The 19,060-nt window shown below is 50.9% G+C and overlaps 1 protein-coding gene across 2 annotated transcripts in view; it reads right to left on the reverse strand.

The window, feature by feature from the left end:
- Window positions 1-4,508, reverse strand: part of Pou2f2 (POU class 2 homeobox 2) — a 90,228-nt gene extending 85,720 nt beyond the window's left edge. The window contains exon 1 of one of the 2 annotated variants that reach the window (XM_052760609.1): window positions 3,235-4,508. The gene's annotated coding sequence lies outside the window, so the exon portion shown is untranslated. Of the gene's footprint in view, window positions 1-2,101; window positions 2,649-3,234 lie in introns of those variants that run through there. The other variant, XM_052760610.1, reaches the window with a different exon arrangement.
- Window positions 4,509-19,060: the final 14,552 nt, after the last annotated feature.

Below are 19,060 nucleotides of genomic sequence, written 5' to 3' on the forward strand. Positions count from 1 at the left end.
AAACCAGGGGTCTAGATGCCTCTAATGTGCGTGGCTGGGCCTCCGGCCAGCATTACCTACTAATCAGGAAGTAGACTGAATCTCGTTACCAACAACTAGAGATGCTGTCTGAGGCCCTGATCCATTTCCCTCCTTTCAGGCTGCCCCCCCCCCCCGCCCCCCCCCCCCCCCCCCCCCCCGCCTCCACCCAACCACAGTCTTCACACATAGGAATACTTTGTTACTATGGAGGGGCCAAGGAAGATTTTGGGGGGCAACTGTGGGAGGGTAGATCTTTTTTTGTTTTCGTTTTCTTGAACCTAAAGGATGCTGTGCAAGTGTGCTGTTAAAGCCACCCAGATGCCCACGACCTCTGTGAGCAAGCGAGACATCCCTCCACACTCCACCTAGACCTCGCTTCACAAACCTGTACACTCTTTTATCCAGGACACACCGGGACCCCCAACAGTAGCAATCACAACAATAACAGCTTGTGAGAAAAGGGCACTTTCACATACGTGATTCTAATGTGCACACGCCGCATTCAGACCTAGTAACCGCCACACAAGAGCTTTACTCTAAGCACGAGAGTGTCTCGTGTCCACTGCTGATACTAGACTTAAAACATGGCCCTGCACACTCATGGACACTTCCACACAAGAGCCAGAGAGGGCCTCTCGCATGCACATATAACGGCTGGCACAAAAACATCAAGGCGAGAGAGACTGGCCCGAATACATGCCCGACTCCCTCTTGGACGTGGAACACCCACAATGGGGACGCTAGGCCCCGAATCCCACGGAAAACGTATGTCACGATTCTGTACTTGCGGCTAATCTCTCTTTGCTAAGGCTCCCGAACCTACACACAGTTAGCCCGTCCCCCAAAAACCTCTTCCTTACCACGAAGGCCTTGTACACACGCACGCTGCCGCCACGGTCTGACTCTGTACACACCAGACCCCCACCAAGCAATGACTCCTCACCCTCCCCTGACACCCTGGGGGTTGGGGAACAAATTCACCTGTGGGGATGGCCAGAGTCTACAACTGTAGAGTTAAGTAGCTGACCGGATTCTTCTCTAAAGCTAAGATTTACTGGTTCTTGTTCCATAGGCCCAAGGATGGAGGAAGGAAGTGGGGAGTGGTCAGCAGGCCAGAGCCTTTCTCTTGGGGTCTTCTACCTGAGCCTCCAAAGCTCTGAGGACCCGCTCAGAGAGATGTCCCTCACACACACACACTTTCTGTTCCTCTCCTTTCCCTTCCATGTCATTTTCTTCTCTGTCCACACCCTTCTTCCTCAGTGGGGCTAGGACCACAGTGATGAGCCTCTCTTAGGGTCTGCCCCTCCCCCTCCCATGCCCCAGTGAGCCTTCAGCAAGACTTTTCCAGAGGCCAAAAGGAAAGAAGAGGTGGCCCCAGGACCTCAGGGCAGACCCAAGCCCCCAGCTAGAAGCACTGGCACAGAGATCTGTGGGATGTGGGCATCGAGGTTAGGCTCTGGTGGGAAGTTAGGGCATCTTTGCCTTTGCACGGAGCCCCTCTCCCTGGCACCCTGCTCAGTGCTGATGCTGCAAAAGTGGTGAATAAATGAAACTGAGGGAGGGGGAGGGGGGAGGGGGCAGGGGGTGGGGGACAGGGGAAGTGAGTGGCCGGGAGGAGAGAATGAAATAAAGGGGGAAGGGAAAAAGAGAGAGAATGAAAGAAAAGCTGGAGGAGAGAATGGAGAAGAAAAGGGAGACAACTTGGGGGGGGGCTGTCAGGGAGAAGAGGAAGAGAGAAACTGGAAAACGGGAAAGAGAAGAGATGGGGAGAAAAGAACGCGTGAAAAGACGGGAAAGGAAGAAAGGGGAAGAGAGCAAGAGGCAGCCAAAGGGGCTCCCCAAGTCACAGACTTTGCCCAGAGAGCTGAGGGGTGCGCTGCGGCTCCCTAACACCACTCTGGGGCCCCTGGCTCCGCTTTCCACCTCTCTTCACACCAGAGAGGCGCCACCGCCTCTCCGCGTCCCATCCCGGCTGCTTCTACTTCCCATTTCCACCCTTCCTGCTAGCCAAGGCACCCCTTTCCTTTCTCTCACGCCCCCATTCCCACCCCCAGCCTTTTCTCGTTCCCAGGGCCCTTACCTCTCCCCCCCATGCACCCTGCTTTCTTCGGAGCTTCAGACAGCATCACCAACCATCACCTCACTAAACCGGCCCCCACACCCCCAGGAAGGAGGGGGAAGAGGAAAGAAAAAAGCAAGCGAACCGCCACCAGCCCTGAACCCTCTCGCCTCGTTTTCTCCACAGTCACCCCTTCCTCAAATGCTGGATTAAAATAGGGGTCCCACCCAGCCCCGGGAGCCTGTCCGAGGCTCCGCGGCCAGCCAGGAGCGGATGCCACCTCGCCTTGCGTCTCCAAGCTCACTCCTTTTTGTGTTCGGTGGCCCCAGCAGCGATGTGTTTTGTTTTCAGCACCTTTTTATTGGTGTGATTTTTTTTCCCCTTTTTCTTTTCTTTATTTTTTGGCCTGGGGGACAGCGACGATGAAGCGCCCGCCGCCTGCCTCGCTCGCCAGCTCCGGGGCTGTCCCCGGCTCTTTCTCTAGTCTGCGCTCCTCGCCTCCCTCCTTTTTCTTCTCTGTCTCGGCTCTCGCTCATCCGTCCTTTCAGCTCCGTCCTCGGCTGCCTTCTCTCTCCCCCTTCCCCCTCCACGCCTCTTCTTTCCCTATCCTTTTTGCTTTCTCTCTCCCTTTTTTTTTTCCTTCCCTCTTCACCTCAGTCCCCATTTTTCCCCATCCCACCCTCCATCTATCTCTCCTTTGGTTCTTTCACTGTCACCAACAGCAAGCCGATCTCCCCCACACACTCGCCCCCAAATAATAAAAATACCCAGCCAGGGGGCAAAGCCTGGGTGCGGGCGCCGGGAGGGAAGCGAGAGGGCCGGGGCCCGCAGCAGCGCGGCCAGCCGGAGCGCGGTGCGGAGCGAGCGGCGCCCGCCCGGCTCCCGCCCGGAGAGCTCTCTGCAATAGGCCGAGCCGGCTGCATTAAGCTTCTTGCAATCAATAAAGCGCGGGTCAGATTATGCAAAGCGCAGATATTAATATGCAAAGTTTTAAAGATTTTTAAATGGAAGGGCGAGCGCGGCGCGGGCGGGCGGGCAGGGGCTGCGAGGGGAGAGGGAGGAAGGGAGGGCGGGCGGGCGGGCGCGCAGGCGAGCTGGGGAGAGGAGGAGGCTGCCCGCCGCCCGCCCGGCTGCGCCGCGCCGCCTTGCCTTACCGCTGCTCCCATCGGTAGGCGCCGCTGTCTTCGCCATGCGCGTCAGCTGCACGGCTCCGAGGGGATGGCCGAGGAGGAGCCGCCGCCGCCAACGCTACCCCCGCTCCCGCTCCCGCTCCCGCGCCCGCTCGCTGCCTGCTGCTGGCGCTGCTCTGGCCGCTGCTCCTCGCCTGAGCTGCCGGCGCGAGCCCAGGCGCGCGCCATCCCCGGCTCCCACCTTGTCCCCATGGCAACCCCGGGCCCAAGGATGCTCAGAGAGAGAGCGCGAGCCAGAGAGCGAGGGGGGAGAGAGGGAGAGGGAGAGGGCGGGGAGCGCAGGGGACACGGAGGCAGGGAGAGGCCCGAGACCCACAGAGACACAGAGACAGAGAGACTCAGAGATATGCCGAGATACGCTGAGACAGAGACACGGAAATGGGAGAGGAATGATAAGTAAAGGGGGACACCGACACAAGGGGAAGCCCTGAGACACAGAGACACACAGAGATATCAGAGACATGGAGAGATACAGAGACATTGGGAAAGGAAGAGAGACAGTGAACAGAAAGGGACTCAAATACTCAAAGACAGGGAGAGGGAGACCTTTGGGCCCAGAGACTCACAGAGACATCCAGAGACACACAGAGACCGAGAGATACTCAGTGATAGAGACACAGAGACACTGAAAAAACAAACAGACGCAGCGGAAGAGAGAAAAGAGACAGAGTGGAGACTCAGCAGAGAGAGATTCAAAGGCAAGAAGGGGCCCTAAAGTGGGGGTGCAGAGAGACACCCAGAGACAAAGAGAAACGGAAGAAAGGAGAGGGAGTGTAGTGCAAGAGGCAGAGAGCAGTCCAGATGGGGGAGTGCGGAGCAGATGGGGCAAAAAGACAGAGAGAGGAACCAAGAACCACAGAGACACCCAGAGACAAAGAGATAAAAATAAGAGGTCCGCGCAAGGGAGAGAGGGGAGGCAGGAAGTCAGCACAAAAACGGAGCCCACAGAGACAGGGGGATACACACTGAGCAGTAGGGAGGGGCCCAAAAAGAGAGAGACATGTAAGAGAGAGAGGCCATCAAGAGTCAAACAAGGGGAAGAGCCCTAAAGAGAGGAAGAGGGCAGAGGCAGAGAGACGCAGGGGCGGGAAGACACAGAGAGGAGAGAACTAGACCCGAGGAATCGGAGAACACCAGAGACCCCGACAGAGACCAGAAGATTCAGAGATACAGAAAACGGCCCGGAGCGGGAAAGTGAGAGTCAGATGAGGAGACAGGCGATTAGTGGGAGGGAGAAACGAACAACTATGCACAGGGGCGCTGAGAAGTAGAGGGAAGGGGCTGAGAGACGTGGAGCACAAGATGTGAAAAGTCAAGTCAGGGCGAGAGGCCGCGGCAAAACTGAGGTCTAGAGGTGATGCCGGGAAACACACATGGCCGGCCCAGGAAGGAGAAACACAGGGCGACACAGAGAACGCCAGACGGAGACCGACACTGGAAGGGGCTCGCTGGTGAACAGAGATGAGTAAGGGGGAGAGGAGACAGCGCCCTGCCTGGGAGAGAGGGGGCATGGGACACAGCGACAGAACCCAGAGGGGTGACACGCAAGTCCAGGGATGGGGAGCATGAGGGGGTGGGGAATGAGAGGAGGAAGGCTCTCTCTCCTGGAGCACAGTAGGCCTCGGGAAGAGGCCTGAGAAAAGAAGGGCAGAACCAGAAAGAGCCATGGACCAGAAGAAGGTCCTCACAGGGTCAGCAGAGGGCTCGAGACTTCCTCCCCCTGCTGGCTGGGGCGTGGAAGTGCAGCAAGGAGATAGAAGGCAGTAGTGCCCAGACCTGGGAAGGGAGGATGAGGAGGCAGACAGCGGGCACGCGCTGCGCAATCTCGGCTGTTAGCGGCAGCCGCCACCCTCTGCTTTGTTACTGAGAAGGTTTTCCTATTTCCCCATGTATTTCGAGTGTGCACACTGGATCCTTGCGATGTGAGAAAAATACCACACACAGACACACACCCCCCTCCCCAAACTGCCCACATACACAGAGAAGGCTCCCGGGACCTACGCTGCAAGCGCAGTTCCTAACAGAAATAAATACAGGAAACACCTATCCTGCGGGCGAGCCGAGTAAGTACCTGGGACCCGTGCAGCGTGTGCATAACAGACACGGAGCTACTCACTATTCCCTGTACCAAGCAGCCCCGTGGGACTCGCTCTGGGTGCGCAAAACAAACGGACGCACAAACTATCTACCCCTTGCGTACAAAGTAGGCACTGCATCTTAGGCAGTATATGCGTAATTACCTCGCAATCACTTAAGAGCACCTGCAAGCGGGGGGGGGGGGGGGGGGGGGGGGGGGGGGGGGGCCGGGGGGCGGTAACTAATCAACAGAACGATTCCCCCAACCCACCTGCACACAAGTTAGTTACATAGGCTCTCAATATAACCATAAGGGACCTGGTAAGTTAGGTGTGATGGAACACTCCTGTAATGCCAACACTTGAGAAGTGGAAGCAGCGAAGTCAGTTCAAAGCCAACCTCAGCTACATTGTAAGTTCAAGATCTGCCTGGACTACATGAGACACCCCCCCCAGGCCCCTCAAAAACAGGGAAAGCACCACAAGTATTGGGGACAAAGCTTGCACAAAGCCCCGGGTTCAATCCCAAAAACTAACAGGTGTGGATATTTTTCATCCCAGAACTTTGGAGGTCAGAGGATTACCATAAATTTGAGGCCAGCCTGATCTACATTGGAGCTACCAGCTCAGCTGGTAAAGGTGGCTTGCTGCCAAGCCAGATCACCTGAGTTCACTCCCCAGAACCGGCATGGTAGAAGGACATAGACTCCCAAAAGCTGTCCTCCGACCTACACACATGCACCATGTCACACATGTACACTTGCATATGCATGAGTGTGCACGAGCGCACACACCTACACACACACGTGTGTGTGTGTGTGTGTGTGCGCTACATAAATGTTTTAAAATTTCAAATATGGGGGCTGGGTGGCTGAGTGAGGAAGCGCACTTATTGTGCAAGCCTGGCGACTCCAGTTCAATCCTCAGAACCCATGGAAGTGTGGACGGAGAGATCCACAAAGTTGTCTTTGACCTCCACACTCGCACACATGCACACACACACACTAATAATAATTGAAACTTTTAATATAAATTTTTTAAATTATTTTAAGTTTAAACAATCTAAGTAACACAAACACTGAACTCCACAATAAGTATGCCCCCACTGACTCCTGAGGACTTTGTACAGAAGACAAGAGACTATTGTACCCTCTGGAAGGGAGGTTCCAAGACACAGAAAGCATCAAGGCTGTTTCTGTCTGCTGTGCCCTCAACACCTTGAGGGCACATGGAGGTGGGGACACCCCCCCCAAGAATAACCAAGTGCCTCGTAATTACATATACAGCCAGCGAACATTCAATACATAAGCCCTGGAGCTGAAGACCTAAGAAATGGCATGGGATACATGCTAAGTATTGCATGTTTTCTGGCAACCGGTACATTGTCTACAGCCTACAGCCTACACGACTGGCATCCCTTTTGGAAGGAAGTTAGTGTCTAAAATGTGTTTACTGTGCATGTGTTCGTGTGTGTGGAGGTACATATGTCTGTGAGGTCACGTGTGCGCTTGTGCTCATGGAGGTTAGAGGTCACACTCCCGTGGCCTTCAGGTGTTCTTCATCTTGTTTTGTTTTGTTTTGTTTTGTTTTTTCTGTTGTTTTTCTTTTGAGACAAGGTCTCTCATTGTTCTGGAACTCCCCAGTTAGGCCAGGCTGGATGGTCACTGGACCCCAGGGATGCACGGTCTCCATCACCCCAGGGCGGGGGTTACAATATGCCCTTACACATTCCACAGCAGCTTGTTTTTTTTTTCACACAGGTTCAGAGGGTAAAATTCAGAATTAGTGCTTGCAAAACGAGCACTTTATCCTCTGAGCCATCTCCCCAACCCATGAGTTAAGTTCTTTGTTGTTTAAAGACTGTTTTTTATTTATGTGACTGTTTGTATATATGTAAGCACCTGTGTAGGTGAGTGTCCTCGGAGCCCAGAAGAGGAGACAGGATCCCGGAGTTGCAGATAGTTGTGAGCCACCATGTGGGTGCTGGGAACTGAACCCAGGTCCTCTGGAAGAGCAGCCAGTGCTCTTAACTGTTGAGCCACCTCTCCAGCCCCATTATCTCTTAATTATCTAGAATGTCCACATTAAGCAGGCAACAGTGTTCCTCACTTACTTACAAATGGAGATTCCACAGTAGACACAGGAGCAAGCCCTGGATATCCCTTGTCCTAAATGACCTCTAGGGGTCCTCTTGGCCCGAGTCATGATTCCAGAACACACCAGGATGTACAAGGCATGCTGGCTTCAGCACAGAGAAGATGAGCATGCTCTATGCATCTAACGAAGCCCTCGTTCTCAAAGCATCATATTCCTCTAAGGACCGGACCATGCATCAGAGGTGAAGAGATGGCTCAGTGGTTAAGAGCACTGGCTGTTCTCCCAGAGGACCTGGGTTCCATTTCCAGCACCCACACGGCGGCTCACAACCCTCTGTAACTGCAGTCCCAGGGGATCCAGTGCCCTCCTCTGATCTTCTCGGGCACCAGGCACACACCTGGTGCCCAGACATACATGCAGACAAACCATTCATACACATAAAATAAAAAGTTGTCCCTTGGAATATAGAATGTGTGATATTCTGCAAGTTATGTTCTTTTCAGTGTTGCTTTTGGGGGGGCGTGTTTTTTGGTGTGTGTGTGTGTGTAATATATGTGTGGAGGTCAGAGGACAACTTTCAGGACACAGCTCGCTCGCTCTCTCTCTCTCTCTCTCTCTCTCTCTCTCTCTCTCTCTCTCTCTCTCTCTCTCCTCTCTGGTTTTTTGAGACAGGGTTTCTCTGTGTAGCCCTGGCTGTCCTGGAACTCACTCTGTAGACCAGGCTGGCCTCGAACTCACAGAGATCCGCCTGCCTCTGCCTCCCAAGTGCTGGGATTAAAGGCGTGGGCCACCACCGCTTGGCCCACAGTTCTCTTTCCCATCGAGTAGATCCTAGGAATTGAACTCAGGTCATCAGACTTGGCAGTGTGCACCTTTCCCTGGTGAACCATTTTGACAGCCTTTTCTTCCTTTCTTCTTCTCTCCCTCCCCTTCTCCTTTTAAGGTTTGTTTACCTGTTTTAGGTATATATGCGTGTGCCTTAAGTCTGTGTATGAATGGATTGCCTCAGGCTGCAGGTCAGCCCGCACTACAGTGTCCTGTCCAAGAAAACAAGCCTGTTGTAGGCACAGAGACAAGAGGATCACCATGAGTTCGAGGATAGCCTGGGCTACATATCAAGTCCCTATCTCGGAAAACAAACAAACAAACAAAAAACAACTGAGGTTATCTGTATGTATAAGATTTCATACTGTAAAAGTCTATTCATATGAAATTCTAGGCAATAGTACTATGGTAACAGAACATCAGTTCAGCCTCTGAAGAGGACTGGAGTGGAAGCAGAGACCCACAGCAACGGGATGGCAAGAAAGTTCCAGGCTCATGGAAACATTTTGTACCACGATCGTGGTGGTTACAGAACTCTGTGTGCAGGTGTGAGAGCACATCAAACTATACCTATATCAAACAAATTAAAATTGGTGAGTTTTGATCGTTCATGGCATCGCACACCGGTAATCTGAGCACTTGGAAGGCAGAGGCACACTGTGAATTTGAGGCCAGCCTGGAACTGCCCCCTTCCCGCCCGTCTCTCTCTCTGTAATATTTCTCTCCATATACATATTTCATATATTATGTATGTTTTTAATTGATGAGTTTTGGGCTAATGAGGTGGCTCAGTGGGTAAAGGTACTTGATAGCCCAAGTTTGAGCCCCAGGACCAACATGGTGGCAGGAGAGAGCCAACTCCTGCACACTCCTCCACCATCCACAGGCATGCCATAGCATGTGTGCGCCCCGTAAATACAAGAAATGCAATAATTTTTAACTTGGTGACATTGAGTGCATAAGAATCATACTATACAATGGGCGGCCTCTGGAAAGGGATGACACCTGAGATGAGTCCTGGAGAAGAGGGAGCAAGATGGGGGAGCATTTTCCAGCAAATGAGAACACTTGCCAGACGCAGTGGTGGACACTGATGATTCCAGCGCTTAGTGGGTATAGGTAGGAGGCTGAGGCTGTGATCCAAGCTGCCTAGGAAGCTGAGGCAGAAGGATTGTAAGTTAGTCCAAGAGCCTGCCTCAAAATAAAATGTGGGGAAACAGCTAAAGGGATGGATCAGTGCTCAAGAATGTACACTGCCTTTGCAGATCTGAGTTCGGTTCCCAGCACCCACCTCAGGCAGGTCCCAAGCCCTGGCAACTCCAGCTCCAGGGGCTCCAACACCTCTGGCCTCCACAGTTCCCTCCACTCATGTGCACAGATACCCACACACAAACACATAACTAGAAATAATAACAAATAATAAATAACAAAACACAAGGGAAACAAAAATAAAATAAAAGCCGAGGGATGTACGTGGGTGACAGAACATTCACAAGGCCCTGAGCTCTCTGTGTGCCAGAAGGAGGAAGTTAAAGAGAGAGAGAGAGGCTGCTTTACAATATCCTTGACTACATTGTAAGTTCAAGGCTAGCCTGGGCTACATGAGATGGCAGCAAACAAAAATCAGGAAGGAGGGGTGGAGAGACAGCTCAACACTAAGGGCTCTGCCCTTCTGCGTGGTTCGGTTCCCGGCACTCACCTGGTGACTCTCAACCATCTGTAACTCCAGTTCCAGGGGATCTGACGCCCTCTTCTGACCTCTGCAGGCCCCAGGCCCAATGTGATACACACACATGCAGGCAAAATACCCATACAAATAAAATTTTGTAAAAAATTAATAATAATAATAAAAAAAGACAGGAAGGAAGGCAGAAACAAACAAACTGGGCATGACGCTGGCCTACAATCCCTGGGAGGCTGAGGCAGGGGGATGGAAAGCACGATGTTATCCTGGGCTACACAGCCAGACCTTGTATTGACAACATTAATACTAATTAATATATATTTATCTATACAGGTGTAGTGGTGCACACCTTTTGTCCCAGAATCGAGAGGCAGAGACAGGTGGATCTCTGTGAGTTCAAAGCCAGCCTGGTCTACAGAGTGAGTTCCAGGCCAGAAAGACTACACAGTGAGAAAGTTTAAAAACAAACAAAAATTTCAAACAAAACAAAACAAAATTAGAGAAAATGAAGACACAAACTCAGGACTGCTAAAGCATACTGTCAAATAAGCTATCTGAATCCCCGGTGGCCCGCGGGGACCCTCTAAGACAGGACTGGGAAACTCGCACCCACCCTGAAGAGTCTTCTACCATCTTTCAGCACCCTTCACTTAGAAATGTTCTCCAACTACCAAGCAGCTTTAACTGTGGACCAGCCCCAAGTCTGCCCACATCTGTGAGGTTCGCTGGCCACAGTTAACTTCCTGGATTCCATGTGGCTGCTGCCCCCTGGTGGCCAAATGATACATTACTGACAGTTCTGGCCAAGCCCAACCTCCACCCTTCAGGTGTCTAGCCCAAACCACACCCATCAACTTGCCTGCTCAGGCTCCAGGCCAGCCCACTCCTTCTTAAACCCAACATGCGCTTTTCAACCCTATCTGCCTTTTCCTCCTGGCAGCACGCGACCACAGCCATCTTCAAAAGTACCCTCTCAGCATCCAAGAAGACCCACTTTCTGTGCAAGCATGAATCATCCCTTCCCACAACGGCTATATCTACCATGGCAATCCTAAATTTGTCTACAGTTTAGCACTCCCTCCCAAACCCCCTCCTGAAACTGCTGAAAACACTCCCAAAACAACACATCAAATCCTTGCATGTAGCCTCCCCCCCCCCCCGCCCCCCGACATGGGTTCCCACTCTCCCACCTCTAATCAAGTTAATTCAGATAAATGAGCCCTATTCCTTGACCGGTTTCTCTTCCTCATATCTAGTCAGGCTCAAAATTCCATCCAATTCATGAAACACCTTAATATTAAAATGACCTTTAGCTGTGTGAGGTGGCACATGACTGGACTCTTAACACTTGGGAGGCTGAGACAGGCAGATGGAGAGTTCAGAGCCAGCCTGAACTACACAGTGGAAAAAAAAAAAATAGACACTGGGCATGGTGGCTCGAATCGTAATCCCAGCTTCCCGGGAGGCTCTGGCAAGGAGACTCAAAGTTCAAAGCCTGTCAGGGCACTTCAGTGAGAGACAGCATCTCAAACATGGAAGTGGGAGTGGATGCGCACTCACCTTGAGTTTCAGCACTCGAGAGACAGAAGTAGGCAGAGGTCTGTGAGTTCAAAGACAGCCTGATCTACTTATTGAGTTCCAGGCCAGCCAAGGCAACATGGTGAGACTCTATCTCGAAATAAATAAATAAATAAATAAATGGAAAGTGGAAGGAAGACTAGGTGGATACGAACACCTTCAGTGGTCTTTGGGCAGATCATTCCTTTTTCAAAAGGTTTGCTTATTTTCTAGTCTGTTCTGTTTATGAGGGGGACGAGAATACAGTAGTTAGAGAACAACTGTGAGAGTCAATTCTCTGCTTCTGCCTAGGGATTGAACTTGGGTCACCAGGATTGGTGGCAAGCACCCACCCTCTGAGCCATCTTGCTGACCCCAAAGTGACCTTTCTCTAATATGGCTTAGTCAGTAGAGGGCTTGCTTAGCATTCGAGAACCTCAAGATGCTGGTCCCAGCACAGCCCAGCCCAGACCTGGTGACGTACACATGGAGGAGTCCCAGCACTGGGAACAGGGAGGCAGGAGGACCCATTGGTTCAGGGTCACCATTAGTTACATAGTGAATCTGAGGCCAACCTGGGCTACATGAGATCCTGTCTCAAAAAAAAAGAAAAGAAAAGAAAAGAAAGGAAGGAAGGAGGAGGAGGAAGGAAGGAAGGAAGGAAGGAAGGAAGGAAGGAAGGAAGGAAGGAAGGAAGGAAAGGCGCTCTCACGTTTCAAACTATCCCTGGGCTCCCTGTTGCCAACAGGATCAAAACTCAACTCCTAGCCGGGTGCACACCTTTAATCCCAGCACTCGGGAGGCAGAGGCAGGCGGATCTCTGTGAGTTCGAGGCCAGCCTGGTCTACAGAGTGAGTTCCAGGACAGGTTCCAAAGCTACACAGAGAAACCCTGTCTTAAAAAAAAAAAAAAAAAAACTCAACTCTTTAGCCCATTTTTGAGTCCTGCACGGTGTCTGGCTCCCCAACCCTCTAGCCACTGTCCACTCCACACCTTGTACTCTAGTCACACCAGGTCACAATTTGAATCTGCTTCCTCTTACCTCAGGGCTTGTGCACAAGCAGTTAATGTCCCACACACTGCCCTATTCCCACCCACTCTCCCCTCCCAACTGCCCCTTGCTAACACCTGCCTATTCAACTCCAAAAACAAGCTCGTGTTTCTTTCTTTCTTAAGACTTGATTATTCTATTTTATGTGTATGAGCGTTTCAGCTGTGTGTGTGTGTATGTATGCACACGATGTGTGTGCCTGATGCCTTCAGAGGTCAGAAGAGGGTGTTAGATTCCCTGGAGTTATGGATGGTGTGAGTCACCCATGTGGGAGCTGGGAATTGAACTCAGGTCCTCTGTAAGAGTAGCAAGTGCTTTTTACTGCTGAGCCACTTCTCCAGCCCCAGAGCATGTTTCTTATGCTATTGTGAATCAACACTTGATAACATTCATCTGCTCAATCCACACAGCCTGAAGACCTGCACAACGTCCATGGGAGGTTCTCAGGACACACGGAGGGAAGAAAGAACAAGTTCTTGCCGTCAAGGGTTCTTGGTCCAGTAAGAGAGAGAAATGCATACAAAAATCCCAACATCAGGGTTGGCAAGATGGCTCTGCAGATAAAGGTGCTTGTCTCCCAGCATGACTGGAGCTCAATTCCCAGGACCCACATGGTGGAAGGAGACAACCAGCTTTCACAAGTTGGTCCTCTGACTTCCACACTTGCATGATGGCATGCTCACACACATAGAAATACACACACACACACACACACACACACACACACACACACACATTTTAAAAAACGTAAATATAAATTATTTTATTTTTATGTGCATTTGTGGGTTTTTTTTTTTGTTTTTTTTTTTTTGGTTTTTCGAGACAGGGTTTCTCTGTGTAGCTTTGCGCCTTTCCTGGAACTCACTTGGTAGCCCAGGCTGGCCTCGAACTCACAGAGATCCGCCTGGCTCTGCCTCCCGAGTGCTGGGATTAAAGGCGTGCGCCACCACCGCCCGGCTAGCATTTGTGTTTTTGCCATGGGTGTGGGGGTCCCCTGAAACTGGAGTTACAGACAGGTGTGAGCTGCCATGTGGCTGCTAGGAATTGAACTCGGGTCCTCTGGAAGAAGAGTCAGCGCTCTTAACCCCTGAGCCATCTCTCCAGCCCTAATTTTTTTTTTCTTAAATCACAACAGCAGCATCTTCTGGAACACAAAACTAGCTAGCAGAATTTCCTTGAATTTTAAAAGGGAAAAGTCTTCCCAAAATGGGGAGAAAGGCATTAAAATTAGAAAGGACATCATGAACAGCATGCATGTGAGGATTAATCATTTGTGTACCTGTGGTAGGAGTTGCTAAAGCCTAAACTATAGGAGAAAGATGCTGAGGACACTGCCTGGGGCTCAAACATTAAATATCATTTGGACATGGGGGGGTCACTGAAGTGTGTGAGTGTGTGTGTGTGTGTGTTGTTTTGTTTTTTTAATGTGGTATCAGTGATGGAGTCTAGGAATCCACACATGCTAGGCAGGGTCTCTACCAATGAGCCAAGCCCCAGTCCCTCACTGGAGGATTCTAGGCAGGGGCTCTACCTTGAGCCACACCCCCAGCCCCTCACTGGGGGATTCTAGGCAGGGGCTCTACCACTGAGCCACACCCCCAGCCCCTCACTGGGGGATTCTAGGCAGGGGCTCTACCACTGAGCCACACCCCCAGCCCCTTACTGGGGGATTCTAGGCAGGGGCTCTACCACTGAGCCACACCCCCAGCCCCTTACTGGGGGATTCTAGGCAGGTGCTCTACCTTGAGCCACACCTTAGGCCCTCACTGGGGGATTTTGGCAGGGGCTCCACCACTGAGCCACACCCCCAGCCCTCTTTTTACTTATTTTGAGACAGAGTCTCACTGAATCTCCCAGGTTGGTCTTGAATTCACTCTGTAGGCAAGGCAGACCTTGCACTTGCAATTTTCCTGCCTCAACCTGCCAGGTAGCTTGGATCACAGGCCTGTACCACCACACCTGGAAACCTGGAGGATTTGGTCCAGGGAAGCTTGGCATTTTGGAAAGGATGCTTTTGAAGGGACAAAAGTGGAAGCAAGAAAAGTCAGTTTGCTGCTGCAATGGCCTATGTCAACAGCTATTACACACTGGTATCAGGGCCATGGATGAGACAACACAGCTGAAGACTCTAGATTTAACTCAAGTCCGCAGGGCTTATGCTTGGATGTGAGTGGGGGAGAGGGTAGAGACATTTTTCACTTGGGTCTCTTAGTAGATGAGAGAATTCATCAGCCTGGTTTGGGCACGCAGGCCTGTAATTCCAGTTACTCAGGAGCTAAGAAAAGAAGAGCACAATGTTGTAGAATATTAGCTGAAGATGTGTTACATTCATTTACGCTGTGGAACATTTGTTTAATGTTGTAAAGAGGTGGTGCATTCTTTTATGTTGCATTTGTCTAACTCTGTGAAGCTGTGTTACTGTGCCTGTCTAAAACACCTGATTGGTCTAATAAAGAGCTGAACGGCCAATAGTAAAGCAGGAGAAAGGACAGGCGGGGCTGCTGGGCAGAGAATAAATAGGAGGCGAAATCTAGACTCAAGAGAGGAAGAGGCAAGGAAAGGAGGAGAGGAGGATATCAGGGGCCAGACACACAGTCAGCCAGGGAATGAGAAGGAAAGAAAGATAGATAGAATAAAGAAAGGTAAAGGGCCCAGAGACAAAACATAGTTAAAGAGAAACAGGATAATTTAAGTTAGAAAAGCTGGCTAGAAACAAGCCAAGCTAAGACCGGGCATTCATAAGTAAGAATAAGTTTCCATGTATTTATTTCGGGGCTGGGTGGCGGGCCCCCAAAGAGTGAAAAAAAAAATAATTAAAAGCACAAGATCAAAGTCAGCCGGGGCTAGGTAGTGAGTTCAAGGCCAACCTAGACAACTTAGTGAGACTGCCTCAAAATAAGAAATAGAAAGGCTAAAGATGCAGCTCAGTGGTAGAGCACTTGTCTAGCATATCTAGGCTCAGTCCCCATCACACAGAAAGAGAGAGGAGGGGCTGGAGAGATGGCTCAGAGGTTAAGAGCACCCACTGCTCTTCCAGAGGTCCTGAGTTCAATTCCCAGCACCCACATGGTGGCTCACAACCATCTGTAATGAGATCTGGTGCCCTCTTCTGTGTACATAATAAATAAATAAATCTTTAAAAAAAAAAAAAAAAAAAAAGAAAGAGAGAGGAAGGACGGACAGATGGGCGGACAGACAGACGGACAGAAAGAGTATTTTAAAGATAAGTGTGAAGTTCTGGCTAATATCAACATATAGTTAAAAGTCACATGTGGTGGCACATGTCTGTAATTCTAGTCCTTGGGATGTGGAGGCAGGAGGATCAGAAATTCAAGGCCAGCTTCAGCCAAATAGAGAATTTGAGGCCAGTTTAGGCTACATGAGACCCTATCTCAAGAAACAATAAAAAGCCAGGTAGTGGTGGCACATACTTTTAATCCCAGAACTCGGAAGGCAGAGGCAGGCAGGTCTCTGAGTTCGAGGCCAGCCTGGTTTACTAAGCAGGTTCCAGAACAGCCAAGGCTACACAGAAAAACTCTGTCTCAGAGAGGGGGGAGAGAGAGAGAGAGAGAGAGAGAGAGAGAGAGAGAGAGAGAGAGAGAGAGAGTAAATCTAAAACGAAGATGACTAAGGTTAGGCCGCGAATGCGGCTCTGTTGGCAGGGCGCTTGCCTAGTGTGCACAAAGCCCTCCCAGGCTTGATCTGTAGCACCTCATTCACTGAGCATGCCGGAGTATGTGTGCCTGTCATCTCAGCACCTGGGAGGTGGAGGCAGTAGGGTCAGAAGTTCAAGGACATCCTCAGCTACACACGGGGACCTAGGCCAGCCTGGGATACATCAGACCTTGGCGGGGGAGGGGGGGGGCTGATCATGGGGGATGGGATGTGTGGGGGAATACGCTGTAATCCTAGCACTCAAGAGCCTGAAGTTCGAGGCCATTCTGAGCCACATAGCAAGCCCCTTACAAAGGAAGGGAGAGGGAGGGAAGAAGGGAAAAAAGAAGGGCGGGAGACAGAGAGAGGGGCCAGTGAGATGGCTCAGTGGACAAAGGTGCCTGACTACCTCAGTTCAGCCCCTGGGGTGCACATGGCAGAAAGAGGAAACCAGCACCTGTAAGTTGCCCTCTGACCTTCATGTGAGAGTATTTCTGCACACACACACACACACACACACACACACACACACACACACACACACACACACAGAGGCCACAGTCTCTCTCTTTCAGAAATTGATAACATATTTATTTTGAGGTGTGTGTAGGTGGGGCTGTGTTGATGTCTGTGGCCCATGTTCCCACTGAAGGCCATGTGGATGTCCGAGTGAAACAGTGTGAAGGCCCATGAGCTGTGTTCCCGCTGACGGTAAAGAGCAAGGAGGCTGCTTTTGCTGTGCTATCGATGACTGCAGATACACAGATGAGAGAGAGGGACATGGAAGGCTTCTGTGACAATCCCAACCCCAACCCCCACCCCGCCCCCAAAGAAGGTAACAGCCAAGACAGGAAACCACCAAAGAGAACTTTTAAAAAGTGTGGTATGGACGATAAGGTTAGCTCTCCACAATCAATGGCCTCTGGTGGGGGTGCAGGAGGGGAAGAGCTCAGTTCTGTAAGGAGCAGGCCACTGAGAGCTTGACCATGCTCCAGTGAGTATATAGACAACACAAAGTGGACCTTTTTTTTCTTTTTTGGGGTGGGGAGGTCACAAGGGTTGTGGGGGATAGGCCTGAAAGGACTGGGAAGTGAGTGTGGTGGGCTGCATGATGTCACATTCCCAGAGAATCAATAAAAATGTTATGTTAAAAGAAGGGGAAAAAATAGTAACATTTCTTTTGAGGGGTGTGTGTGTCGGTGGGGCTGTGTGTGTGTGTGTGTGTCCCTCTTCCCCTGCCTCCTCTCCCTCCCCTCGGTTAAGACACAGATCATGGGGGAAACTACATTGTAGTGCTCCCTAGCACCCAAGGCTTCAGAAGAGACCACTGCCTCTCAGCCAAGCTGCTCCTGGATTCCTGATCCGCAGGACTTGCTCAGGATGTTTGTGGTTGAGATCTACTCTTGGGTTGATTCGTGATTTGAAAGCCAAGGAAGGAAATATTCTGAGAGGGTTGGAGCGGAGAATTAAAGGCTCAACATAAAGCCTGAAGGTGTCCCTGGATTGGGCATGAGGTCATTAGCTCGTGCAGTGTGAGCTGCAGGGAGGTGGAGGATGGGCGCTGAGGAGAAATGGGCTGTCCAGGGTATCCACTGTCTCTGCTTTCCGGCATCCACCGCCCCTCGTTGATCTCAGATCCCCACCGTGGGCCACTGAAAGACATTTCCATGAGGCTGTCCATCAAGAAACCCAGGCCATCTACAGGCTAGGGGGAGACCACATGACTTGAGCTGCACCAATCAGAGCCTCTCCCTGGAATTTGAATCTTGAGCTTGCTTGACATAAGGTCTAAACCAGGCTGGAGCCGATTCATGCTGCAGTAAGAGCCCTAAGGGGCCATTCCTCTTCATCTACCCGGCCTCCAACCAGCCCTTCCAGGGATCTGGTTCTTGGGTGCCATTCCCATTTTCTTCCAATAGATAATGCCTTAGGGTTATTACTGCTTCAATAAAACACCACAACCAGAAGCAACTTGGGGAGGAAAGAGTTTATTCATCTTATGCTTCCACATCACAGTTCATCATCAGAGGGAGTCAGGGAAGGAACTCAAGTAGGCCAGGAACCTGGAGGCAGGAGCTGACGCAGACGCCACGGAGGGTGCCGCTTACTGGCTTGATACTCATGGTTTGCTATGTTTGCTTTCCTATAGAACCCAGGACCACCAGCCCAGGGATGGCACCACCCACAATGGGCTGGGCCCTCCCCATTAATCACTAATTAAGAACATGTCCTACAGGTTTGCCTACAGTCTGGTTGTTTTTTTTTTTCTACAGCCCGATCTTATAGAGGCATTTTCTTAATTGAGGATCCCTCCTCTCTGATGACTCCAGCTTGTAACAGGCTGACAAAAACCTAGCCAGCACAGGTATATTTTTGTATTTAATTTAGCAGGAGTCAAGTCTCTATTGTCTGCAGCCCAAGAACCGTAAGTCATACATGTTCTTTTAAGTATTAGGGACAAGTAGGGAGGTGGTGGCTCACGCCTTTAATCCCAGCACTCTGGAGGCAGAACCAGACGGATCTCTGTGAGTTTGAGGCCAGCCTGGACTACACAGTGAGTTCCAGGACAGCCAGGGCGACACAGAGAAACCTTGTCTCGAAAAACCTAAATAAATAAATAAAAGGGACAAGGCACACACTGCACCGAGAGGGCCTGCCGCGTGAGCCTCATGGCATGAGCTCACATCTAGAACCCATAAAGGCGGGAGGAAGGAAGAATAGATGGCCAAGTTGTCCCCTGACCTCCACATGTGCTCCATGGCACATCCCTGCCTCTCTCCATCCCAAACTAATAAAGGGGAAAAAACTTAGTTTAATGAATTTGGGATGAGATCGCGAGCACGACAT

Source organism: Peromyscus californicus, unplaced genomic scaffold (assembly GCF_007827085.1).
Source record: "Peromyscus californicus insignis strain IS unplaced genomic scaffold, ASM782708v3 Scaffold_4__1_contigs__length_199733344, whole genome shotgun sequence".
NCBI lineage: Eukaryota > Metazoa > Chordata > Mammalia > Rodentia > Cricetidae > Peromyscus > Peromyscus californicus.